Raw genomic sequence first — 12,245 nt, 5'->3', positions numbered from 1 at the left:
TTTTTAAACTATACATCTCATGATTAATCTCGCCACTGTCAGTTTTGGGTTTTGAGGCACAGTCTCTCTACAGCCTTGGCTGTCCTGGAATTTACTACATACATAGATCAGAAAGGATCCACCTACTTCTGCCTCCCTGGTGGCACCACCTCAGCCTCAGCCAGGTCATTTCTTTCTAATTTAGGTGCATGAAAGTTGGCATCCAAGAGATCTGAGCTTTGATGGCTGGCCTTCTGGGACACGCCCCCCTGGCCCTACCCCCCTCCGCACCTCCCCCAGTCCAGTCTGTCTTCTTTTTCTTTTTTCTTTCTTTTTTTTAATTTTGGTTTTTGAGACAGGGTTTCTCTGTATAGCCATGGCTGTCCTGGAACTCACTCTGTAGACCAGGCTGGCCTCGAACTCAGAAATCCGCCTGCTTCTGCCTCCCAAGTGCTGGGATTAAAGGACTGTGCTACAACCGTCAGGCTACGTCTGTCTTCTTAGATTAACAAAAGGAATGGGCATGCATTTCAATGCTATTGGAGTTGCCTAGCATGCCCAAGGCCCCAGCACTGCAAAAATAAAGATAATTAACATTTAAAAACAAAAAACAAAAAAGTAGGAAACTGGATAATTCTGGCCTATTTTAAGAGAGGTGCAGTGGTCTATTGAAAACACGATTAACGGATAGACGAGTAGATACTTGATAAATACAAGTATAAAGCTATTAAGGATGAAATCGGAGCGATAGGTATATAACCGTTTACTCTAAAGCGCTTTCATTTTCCATATCTCAATTAACTAGCTAAGGGAGCCCTCTTCTGGAAGAATCTGATATTACAGATTGGCTCTGAAGGGCGAGCATGGGAACCAGGATGTTTGCTTGTTACAGCCTGCCATGAAATGCTTGTCTATTGTTCTTCACAAACAATCTGCTCACCCTTATGTGCCCAGCCAGCCTGTCCTTTCTGAAGCCTTTCTTTCTTTTTTTTTTTTTTTTGATTTATTTATTATATGTAAGTACACTGTAGTTGTCTTCAGACATTCCATAGAAGAGGGAGTCAGATCTCCTTATGGATGGTTGTGAGCCACCATGTGGTTGCTGGGATTTGAACTCCGGACCTTTGGAAGAGCAGTCCGGTGCTCTTACCCACTGAGCCATCTCACCAGCCCCAAAGCCTTTCTTCTTCCACCAGCTTACGTCTTGCTTTCTCTAGAATCGGGAGTGGCAAATGTCTTCTGTGGAAGGCCAAATAGCAAATACTTTCAGCTTGATGAGCTAAAAGGAAAAATTGAAGATACCATGTAGGTACATACATGACAAGAAAAAAAAAGTTTACACAACATTCTTACTGACACTTTTTTTTTTTTTTTTTTTTGATTTTTCAAGACAGGGTTTCTCTGTATAGCCCTAGCTGTCCTGGAACTCACTGTGTAGACCAGGCTGGCCTTGAACTCAGAAATCCTCCTGCCTCTGCCTCCCAAGTGCTGGGATTAAAGACGTGCGCCACCACCGCCCAGCGACACTATTTCTTTTTTTTTTTTTTAATTTTTAATATTTTTTTATTGTGTATTTTCCTCAATTACATTTCCAATGCTATCCCAAAAGGCCCCCATACCCCCCCCCCCACTTCCCTACCCACCCATTCCCATTCTTTTGGCCCTGGCATTCCCCTGTATTGGGGCATATAAAGTTTGCAAGTCCAATGGGCCTCTCTTTCCAGTGATGGCCGACTAGGCCATCTTTCGATACATATGCAGCTAGAGACAAAAGCTCCGGGGTACTGGTTAGTTCATCATGTTGTTCCCCCTATAGGGTTGCATATCCCTTTAACTCCTTGGGTACTTTCTCTAGCTTCTCCATTGGGAGCCCTGTGATCCATCCAATAGCTGACTGTGAGCATCCACTTCTGTGTTTGCTAGGCCCCGGCATAGTGACACTATTTCTTTTTTTTTTTTTTTTTTTTTTTTTTAAAGATTTATTTATTATATGTAAGTACACTGTAGCTGTCTTCAGACACTCCAGAAGAGGGCACCAGATCTCGTTACGGATGGTTGTTAGCCACCATGTGGTTGCTGGGATTTGAACTCCGGACCTTTGGAAGAGCAGTCGGGTGCTCTTACCCACTGAGCCATCTCACCAGCCCAGTATTTCTAATATAATGAGTACAGCTTCTTCTTCTTTTTTTTTTTTCAATTTTAACCTTCATTTTTCCTTTATACAAAGGAGTTTTGCCTTTGTATATATGTCCATACACCACATGCATGCAGTGATCCCAGGGACTAGAAGAAGGTGTCAGATCCCCTGGGACCGGCGTTAGAGACAGTTATGAGCTGCCACGTGAATGCTGGGAGTGAAAACCCGGGTCTTCTGGTAGAGCAGTTGGTTCTGTTAACTACTGAGCCATTTCTCCAGGCCCAAGAACAGCCCTTTATAAAAACAAATCTGCTAGCCTGTGAGATGGATCACTTGGTAATTCTCAGGCTGCCAGTCCTAAGCCCTAAGAACCCCAAAGAGGAAGGAAAGAACTGATTCTGTAAGAAGTTCTCTGTTCCTCACACATGTGACAAGGTATATGTGCACACCTACACACACACATATATACATACATACATACATGTGATTTAAAATGTAAAGGATTTAAAGCCTAATATTAAGATTTACATTTTGGGGTCTGGCAAGATGATGGCTCAGTGGTTAAGAGCACTGACTGCTTTTTCAAAGGTCCTGAGTTCAAATCCCAGCAACCACATGGTGGCCCACAACCATCTGTAATGAGATCTGATGCCCTCTTCTGGGGTGTCTGAAAACAGCTACAGTGTACTTTCATATAATAAACAAATCTTTAAAAAAAAAAAGAATTAAATTTTTGAGGGCTGGTGAGATGGCTCAGTGGTGAAGAGCACTGACTGCTCTTCTGAAGGTCCTGAGTTCAAATCTCAGCAACCACATGGTGGCCCACAACCATCTGTAATGAGATCTGATGCCCTCTTCTGGGGTGTCTGAAGACAGCTACAGTGTACTTTCATATAATAATAAAAAAATGAATCGAAAGAAAGAAAAAATGAATCGAAAGAAAGAAAGAAAGAAAGAAAGAAAGAAAGAAAGAAAGAAAGAAAGAAAGAGGGTAGTGCACCACCACTGCCCGGTTCAAAGATTTATTAAAAAAATAAAAATAAATTTTGTTTACCTTTCTATCTTTTCTGAAGTAAAGGATAATTTTTAATATTGCAAAGATTTTTATTGCCTATCACCAAATTAATTAATTTGTGCATTGCTTACTTGTCATGATATGTGATTTTCCAAAGTTTATCTTTTTTTTTATATATGTTTATTTATTATATGTAAGTACACTGTAGCTGTCCTCAGACACTCCAGAAGAGGGCGCCAGATCTCGTTATGGATGGTTGTGAGCCACCATGTGGTTCCTGGGATTTAAACTCTGGACCTCTGGAAGAGCAGTCGGGTGCTCTTACCCACTGAGCCATCTCACCAGCCCAAGTTTATCTTTGAAAAGTATCTTTGTGTGCAGATAGACACCACACAATACTGATTTTAAAAAGTCTAAGTGTTGGCATTTAATCGTTGTACCCATTGAGACATGAGAATGCCAGTCAATGAAAGTCAGGTTAAGAGCCCCTTATTTGCTGGAGGTCAAGAACAGGCTTTAGTTGGAAACAATGTTTGGTTCAGAGAAAAGTAGAGTTGATGAAGCTAAAAACCACCATCACATGATGCCAGAGGCAGGCCACCTTGTAGAAGTTTCAAATGTTTCAGTTCAGAAGTTTCACTTTGTTTTATGTTATAAAACCCAAGGCTGCCAGTGCTCAACAGGATGACAGCCGCCTGAGAGTGTTCAACAGGATGTGGTCGGTGGGGGCTGGGAAGGTAGGTTAGCTGAAAGTAGGACAAAATGAAGTCACTCTGAGCAGGTCTGTCATCTCTGGGAAGTCAGTAAGAGACATACATCATTTGGTGCGAACAAACAAGCTGTGAAGAAACTTTAGAATCTAAGTGGATTTTGTATGGCACTAAGATTTACTGTTAATTTTGGTGTCTTGTAATAAAACGGTTCCTTTTTAATCTTAGACTGTTTTCAGAACTACACATTAAACACTTTAAAATGGTGTGGCATAGACTAGGATTTGCTGTTAAAAAAAAAAAAAAAAAAAAAGGTAAACAAACAGACAAACCAGAGCAGGAAAGAAGGGTTGCTGGCAAAGGCGTGTGTGAAAGACTGATTGGCCTGGAGTGGATAATGATGGAAACACCAAGGTCCATCAAAGTAGTTTATATTATTCTCTCTAGTTTTACCCAGTGATAGACATTTCCAACTAGAGGTTAGATATGCATGCACATCAACTTCAAAAGGGCTAGCCCAAATAACTGATCATACAGAAGCTTGACAGACAATATGTAGACTAGACAGACAACACTGAAACTGGATAATGCAGAAACTGGGCAATAAATGCTACAGCTAGTTTTTTTTTTTAAAAAAAAAAAAAAAAAAAAAACTAGGGCTGGTGAGATGGCTCAGTGGGTAAGAGCACCCGACTGCTCTTCCAAAGGTCCGGAGTTCAAATCCCAGCAACCACATGGTGGCTCACAACCATCCGTAACGAGATCTGACTCCCTCTTCTGGAGTGTCTGAAGACAGCTACAGTGTACTTACATGTAATCAATAAATAAATCTTTAAAAAAAAAAACTAATAATTTTCCCCCTGGGGCCCCAAATAGGAATTCTTCACCCCAACTCAGCACACACACACACACACACACACACACACACACACACACACACATCATTCCGATCCCTTAAGTGAGGGTGGATGTGGTCACTTGATGTGGTTATGGCTGTTACCATCTAGGGTGGAAAGTTGTTTTTCTTAATCATTGTATAGTGACAAAAATTTAAAGTTGTTTTGTTAGACTATTGTTTGAGTACCTTGTACATAAACTTTTTGTTTAAGGTATGATGTAAAGTTCTAGTTTTGTGGTTCTTATAACTGATATAATTGATAATGTTAGAGAAAAAGACAAACTTTTAAACAGAAGGAGGGATAGAAAGAGGAAATTTCTAATTTATTTGGAAACTCAGTTGTGTTGCGAGATGTTGTTTTTCTGGAAACTGTCTTTTTTGAAAAGATGTTTTTGCTGAAGCAGACACATGGGAGGATGTTTTGCTGAGAACAGATGTTTTTCTGGAAGCAGCCTGGAAAAAGGGCATGCAATGTTTTGCTAGAATGGACGCTTGAGAGAACACATGACGTTTGGAAAGGTTATAAGTATAACCCAACAAGGAGGGCGCACGCCTTTAGTCCCAGCACTCGGGAGGCAGAGGCAGGCAGATTTCTGAGTTCGAGGCCAGCCTGGTCTACAGAGTGAGTTCCAGGACAGCCATGGCTACACAGAGAAACCCTGTCTTGAAAAAAACAAAAACAATAACAAAAAAAAAGTATAACCCAACACACAGGGGACAATTCTGCATGATATTGGTTCGCCTTGCCACTCTTTGCTGGTCATTGTTTGTGGTGACTTCATAGAGAGAAACACCACCATGGAGAGAAACTTCTGGTGTTGTTCCAGCAGCTTCTACAGACTTGATTGGCAGAGCCTTGCAGTTTCTTCTGGATCAAACCAACGTTGCTGACTTGTGTGAACAGAGCTGCTGATATCCTGACCACACAGATTGGGTTTGGTCCAAAGATCTATTTCTAAACAAGTGCACATTCTCCTTTGTCCTATTAACTTTTCTTTCCTTTCCACTACCTCTGGTAGGTGGTGAGCTAGAAGGGAGATTAAAGCATTTAAGTACCCTTATTAAAAGAAGGTTTAAAAAATATATAACCCTACAGAGGTATTATTTTGCTTACACTTCCACATCACAGTCCATCATTGAAGGAACTCAGGACAGGAACTCAAGGCAAGAACCTGGAGGCAGGTACCATGGAGGATTATTGCTTACTAAGTCTTCCATCCATGGCTTGCTCTCTGCTCTCTCTCTCTCTCTCTCTCTCTCTCTCTCTCTCTCTCTCTCTCTCTCCCTCCCTCCCTCCTCTTCTCCCTCCCTCCCTCCCTCTCTCTCTCCCTCCCCCCCTCTCTCTCCCTCTCTCTCCCTCTCTCTCTCTCTCTCTCTCTCTCTCTCTCTTCTTTCCTTCTTTTTTTTCTTTTATATTTATTTTACACTGGTCTTGGTGGCCCACACCTTTAACCCCAGCACATGGGAGACAGAGGCAAGTAGATCTCTTAGTTTTAGGCTAGCCTGGTCTATAGAGAAAGCTCTAGGAGAGACAAGGATATACAAAGAAGCCCTGTTACAAGCAAGCAAGCAAGCAAGCAAGCAAGCAAGCAAGCAAGCAAGCAAACAAACATTTATGTTAGTATTTTATGCATGTGTTTTGTCTGCATGTGTGTATGTGCACCACATGTCTTTCCAGTGCTCTAAGGATCAGGAAAAAACAAACAAACAAACAAACAAACAAAACATTAGCTTTCCTGACACTGGACTTACAGAAGATGTGAACCACCACATGGGATCTTGGAATGGAACCCGGGTTCTCTGCACATGCAACACATGCCCTTAACCTTTAATGCTCGCCGGGCGTGGTGGCGCACGCCTTTAATCCCAGCACTCGGGAGGCAGAGGCAGGCGGATTTCTGAGTTCGAGGCCAGCCTGGTCTACAAAGTGAGTTCCAGGACAGCCAGGGCTATACAGAGAAACCCTGTCTCGAAAAACCAAAAAAAAAAAAAAAAAAAAAAAAAAAAAAAAAAAAAGAAAATGCTCGGCCGGGCTGTGATGGCACACACACACTCTTTAATCCCAGCACTTGGAAGGCAGAGGCAGGCAGATTTCTTAGTTTGAGGCCAGCCTGGTCTACAGAGTGAGTTCTAGGACAGCCATGGCTACACAGAGAAACCCTGTCTCAACACACACATACACACACACACACACACACACACACACACACACACACACCACACACCACACACACACACACACAAAAGGAAATGCTCACAGGCCAATATTGTGGTGGGGTTCCCTTCACTTAGATAACTTCAATTTGTGTGAAATTGACAAAAACCTAGTGTACCTGCCATTGAACTCCATGGTCTTAAGGTTATGCCTAGTTCTGGGTGACTCTAATGCGTTTGTCCCATTCTGGGGGCAAATGCAGAGGCAAGACAGCTCTGCACACTGTGCTTGTAGGCATCACCCCCTAGTGCCACCCAGGAGGCGACGGCTGACTAGCTATTTTGTGTTTTGGAGACAGGATCTTATGTAGCCATGATCCCAGGCTAATCTTGAGCTTAACTTTGTAGTTAAGGATGGCCTTGAACTTCTAATCTTTGTCTTAGTTACTGTTCTATTGCTGTGAAAAGACACCGTGGCCAAGACCAGCTTTATAAAAGAGAGCATTTATCTGGGGGTCTGGCTTACAGTTTAGAGGGTTCATCTAGGATCATCACAGACAGAAATGATGCTGTAGCAGTCGCTGGCTGAGAGCTTTATATCCTGATCTGCAGGCCTCAAAGCCCACCTCCTGTGACACGCCTCCTCCAAGGGCACACGCGTTAATTCTTCCTAAACAACACTGGACAGAGCATTCAAGCATATGAGCCTATGGGGTGGGACATTCTCATTTAAACCCGGACAGTCAGTCCTCTTACCTCCACCTTCCAAGCATTGCGACTGATTACAAGCATTGTGGTGACAAACATAGGATTCCAGGCCTGGTTTTATAAAGTGCTGGGAAATCAAACCCAGGACTTGATGTGTGGCAGTCATCCAGAGCCCCCTAAGATAGTCTTTAAAAAAATAATGGGAGGGGGGAGCTGGAGAGATGGCTCAGCAGTTAAGAGCACTGGCTACTTTTCCAGAGGTCCTGAGTTCAATTCCCAGCACCCATATGGTGGCTCACAACCATCTGTAATGGAATCTGATTCCCTCTTCTGGTGTGTCTGAAAACAGAATATGCATAGACATAAAATAAATGTATAAATCTTTTAAAATCTTTTATCTTTATTTTATTTTATTTTATTATTTTATTTTATTTTATTTTATTTTATTTTATTTTATTTTATTTTATTTTATGTGTATGAATGATTTGGCCTCATATGTGTCTATGTACCACTTGTGTCTGGTGCCTACAGAGGCCAGGAAAGGGCGTTGGATCTCCTGGGACAGGAGTTATATAGATGGCTGTGAACCTCTACGTAAGTACTGGCAATTAAACACAGGTCCTCTGGAAGATCAGCCTTGGTTCTTATCAGCTAAGCCATTTCTCCAGTCCCCTGAAATCTTAATTTCAGGTCACTTTATGTAAAATGAAATATAATTGTTTGATTTTTTTAATAATTATGTGCTTAGTTTTATTTCATGTGCATTGATGTTTTGCCTGCATGTATCTCTGTGTGAGGGTGTGAGTGGCAGACAGTTTTGAGCTGCTCTATGGGTGCTGGGGAGTGAACCCAGGTCTGTGGCAGAACAGTCAGTACTCATAACGGCAGAGCCACCTCTGCGGCCCCTCTTGTGATTGTTTTAAAGGCATCATTTTATAATTTATTTGTGGAAGTGTATGTGTGCACATGCATACAGATGCCCGTGGCGGCAAGAAGAGGTTGGACCCTTGAGGCAGGTCCATTATTAGCAGTTATGAGCCACCCGATGTGGGTGCTGGGGACTTAACCTAGTCCTCTGAAAGAGTAGCAAGTGTTCTTATCTGTTGACCCATCGCTCTAGCCCGCCTATTAGTTATTAAAAACTGAGACTTGTTGCGGAGCCTGCGATCCATCGCCCAATCCCACATAGTAGGAGAGAACCAATTCCCACCACAGTTCTTTGGCTTCTACATGTGCACATCCGTAACTTACTTTTACTACTTGAAAACATCAAAGCCATATATATTTCCTTCAAATGTGATCAATTCAATCCTAATTACCAAAACACTTTCATCCTATGGTAGATTACAGAATCCATAAATGTATCCAGGCACGGTGGCAAGGTCTGTACTCCTGGCATGCCAGAAGTCTGTGGCAGGACTGAGTTTGAGGTCATCCTAAGCGGCAGAGTAAGTGCACCTCGCACCTCTCAGAAACACAAGCACCCGAATGTTATCGCCGCGCCGTCCTGTGCTGACTTCCCTGTGTGTTATCTGAACTTTGTATATCATCCCCTCCCGGAACTTCGGCATAAGTTCCCATGCCCAAGTCTCCTTCCGGGCTTCATCTACCTTTCAGTCCGTCCTTGTTATATGAGCCCGTTAACTTTTCCAGACACAGGTTTCTTTGTGTCAGTCCCTCTGTGAGAAGCAGCGAAGGCTAACGAGCAGAAATGAATGCGGGCAAGTCGAGTGAGGCCAGCCCAGGTCTGGCCATGGAAAGTTGAATTTCAAGTGGGAAGGTTTTGAGGGGGGAAGATTGACGTGATAAAGCGCATTTCATTGTCTTGCTTGGATCATCCCAGTTACAGTGGGGCCGATAGATGGGTTTGGGAGACAGAGCTGGGGATAGAGTATACAGTGGGGATAGATGTAAAAGTTGGGCCTGCCAGGAAACACTACCTTTCTGGAAGGCTTGCAAGTTTAATTAGTGGAATTCTCCAATTCATTCAGAAATTACAGGGCTTAATTTTTAGGGAAGAAGGCAATTTTAGCTAAAAAGGTTTGATTGTAGATGGAAAATTGGTGCCTGAAACACTTGATCATATGGGAACAGCTAGCTTTTGTGTCCCCTCCTCAGTGACTCGGGACAGATGAATCAAACAAAACTCTCTTCCAGCTACTATTGTAAACTTGGAAGAGTCTGCGCTCCTGGAGTACCTTCACCCACTAATATTTGGGGCTCTCCTTTCTAAATAAATAGGAGAGATCTGGAGCTCCTTTCCTCCTCCATGAACTAATTTCTCCACAATCCTCACAGTCCATTCCAGGTATGAAAGAGCTGTCAGCTCTGTCAGAATGAAAATGGAGTGCCCTGGGAGGATCCTTATAATGACAAAAATAAATCATGGGCTGGAAAGATGGCCGCACTTTAGGACTAGCGTTTGGTTTCCAGAATCCACATTGGTGGCTTGCACACAGGCACAAATAAAATAAACCTTCACAAGTAAGTCAGGCTACTAGATTATGAAGGAAAACTTTTGATATAAACAAGGTTCTTTGATAATGTTACTGGGGGGTGGGGTGGGGAATCACTTCTTTTGGGGCCTTAGTCTACTTAATAAAACAACTTAGAAACAGACTGGAAAGTTCCAGGACAATTTATTATTTAATTTTATTAGCATTTGACAGAAAACCAACAGACCAAGCAAGCTGTAACCATGAGCAGACACTGGGAGATAGGAGCTGGAGAGGAGGGCGAGAGAAAGCCAGCCATGCAGGCTCATGGCGGACAACCAGCCATATGGTGGACAGTGACAGCCACAGAGATCTGCCTGCCTCCAGAGTGCCGGATTAAAGGTGTGTACAACACACCCAGTATGGGTTAACTCATAGGAAACAACAATAAATAATCTGATTTACTACTCTTCAGAGCGATCAGAATGTCACATCTCCACTCAGCCCCAGCATCCTCCGTGTTTCCTTAGACAGTTATAACATCCCCTCCTGACCCAATACTAAAACCACGGGAGATGAGATGAATTGGGGAGAGGAATGGATTCCTCCATTCCCACAGGGAAAATCCAGAGATTTAACTTCAGATTGGATCCCCAGCAGGTATAAACTGTGGGCTGGGATTTGGTCAGATAGTCAGGTATAACCTCTGGTAAGAGATGCTAGCTTAGAGGGAGAGAGAAAAAGAAACTGGTCCAGCAACCAGAACTTCCTTCTGGCATCTCTATTCTCAGTCCAGAACCAAGAATGCTATTGTTGAGGCCTGCCCGCTTAGCATAGCTGTAGCCATTTTGTTCCATGCCTGCCAGCTATTTCATATTGTTGCTATAACATACCTGCCAGTTACTGACACAGAAAAATAACTTGACTCAGAACAGGGTCATGCTGACTACACACCCTGTTATGTTCTGTATCTTAGGAGGTTGGTTAATCTTCAGAAATTCCACAACCATGAGCTTCACTTAGGACCCATCAAATTAAAGGTCAATATGAACTGTTATGTCTTAAATGACTTAAGTCAGGGCTGACTACCAGATAGCGCTTCCTGCATGTACTTTTGAGCTCATTGTTGTTTTTGTTGTTTTAGCATTTATAAGCTGGCCCTGAGAAATGTTTGGCACACAGCTTTCACCTGTTGCCCTGATTCGTCCGTCTTGAGGTGTGCATTCAATAAACCATCCCTGTCTGACTGAGTGGGGTGTTTCTGTGGTTTGTGGGGTGACTCCTGAACTCCAAAATTATGGCTCTGGCTAAGTCCAGGAGTGTAGCTGTTCCTTTGGTGTGTGTGTTTTCTGGTGTCCAGCCCTAAAATGGCGACTTGTTTTTGTTACTGGAACTGTTGGGAAGTACTGTCAGGGCTGCCACATGTCACAGGGGTATGTAAGTCTCCTCTTGGGGTTCTTGGTCTCATTTATAAAAGAAATCAAGAACAGACTCAAAAAGAACCTCAAGGACAATGTGGCTAGAGTTTATTAAGAAAATCTCCAGGGATGGAGAGATGGTCCAGTGGTTAATATCACTAGCTCTTATTGAGGACTGGGCTTGGGTTCTCAATACCGACATGGCAGGTCGTATCTGCTGTAACTCCAGTTTCAGGAGACCTGACACCCTCTTCTAACCTCCATTGGCACCAGACACATATTTAGGGTGTTTGCATACACGAAGGCAAACAAACAAACAAACAAACAAACAAAAGACATAAAATTAAAAGAAAAAGTCTTGAGTGGCTGGAGAGATAACGCAACAGTTAAGAGCTCTGGCTAGTCTTCCAGAGGAACTGGGTTTGATTCCCAACACCTACATGATGGCTCACAACTATCTGTAATCCCACTAACAGGGACTCCAGTTCCCTCTTCTGGCCTCTGTAGGCACTGCATCTACACGGCACAGACATACATGCAGGGAAACATTTTTTGTTTGTTTGTTTAGATTTATTTGTTTATGTATATTAGTGTTTAAGGGCACGCACGGCATCCTATAGGACTATAGTTATAGATGGTTTGATGGCTGCCCTGTGGGTGTTGGGATTTGAACTCAAGATCCCTGAACTAAAAGCCAGTGCTCTTAACCTCTAAGCCACCTCTCCAGCCCCAAGGGAACACTCATCATATACATAAAGTAAAAATATGACTCTCTCTTCCTGTTCTCCACC

The sequence above is a fragment of the Mus caroli genome, unplaced genomic scaffold, assembly GCF_978045245.1.
Source record: "Mus caroli unplaced genomic scaffold, Mus_caroli_1 scaffold_17, whole genome shotgun sequence".
Taxonomy (NCBI): Eukaryota; Metazoa; Chordata; class Mammalia; order Rodentia; family Muridae; genus Mus; species Mus caroli.
The sequence above is the reverse complement of the archived record's forward strand: the minus strand, read 5'-3'. Positions refer to the sequence as shown.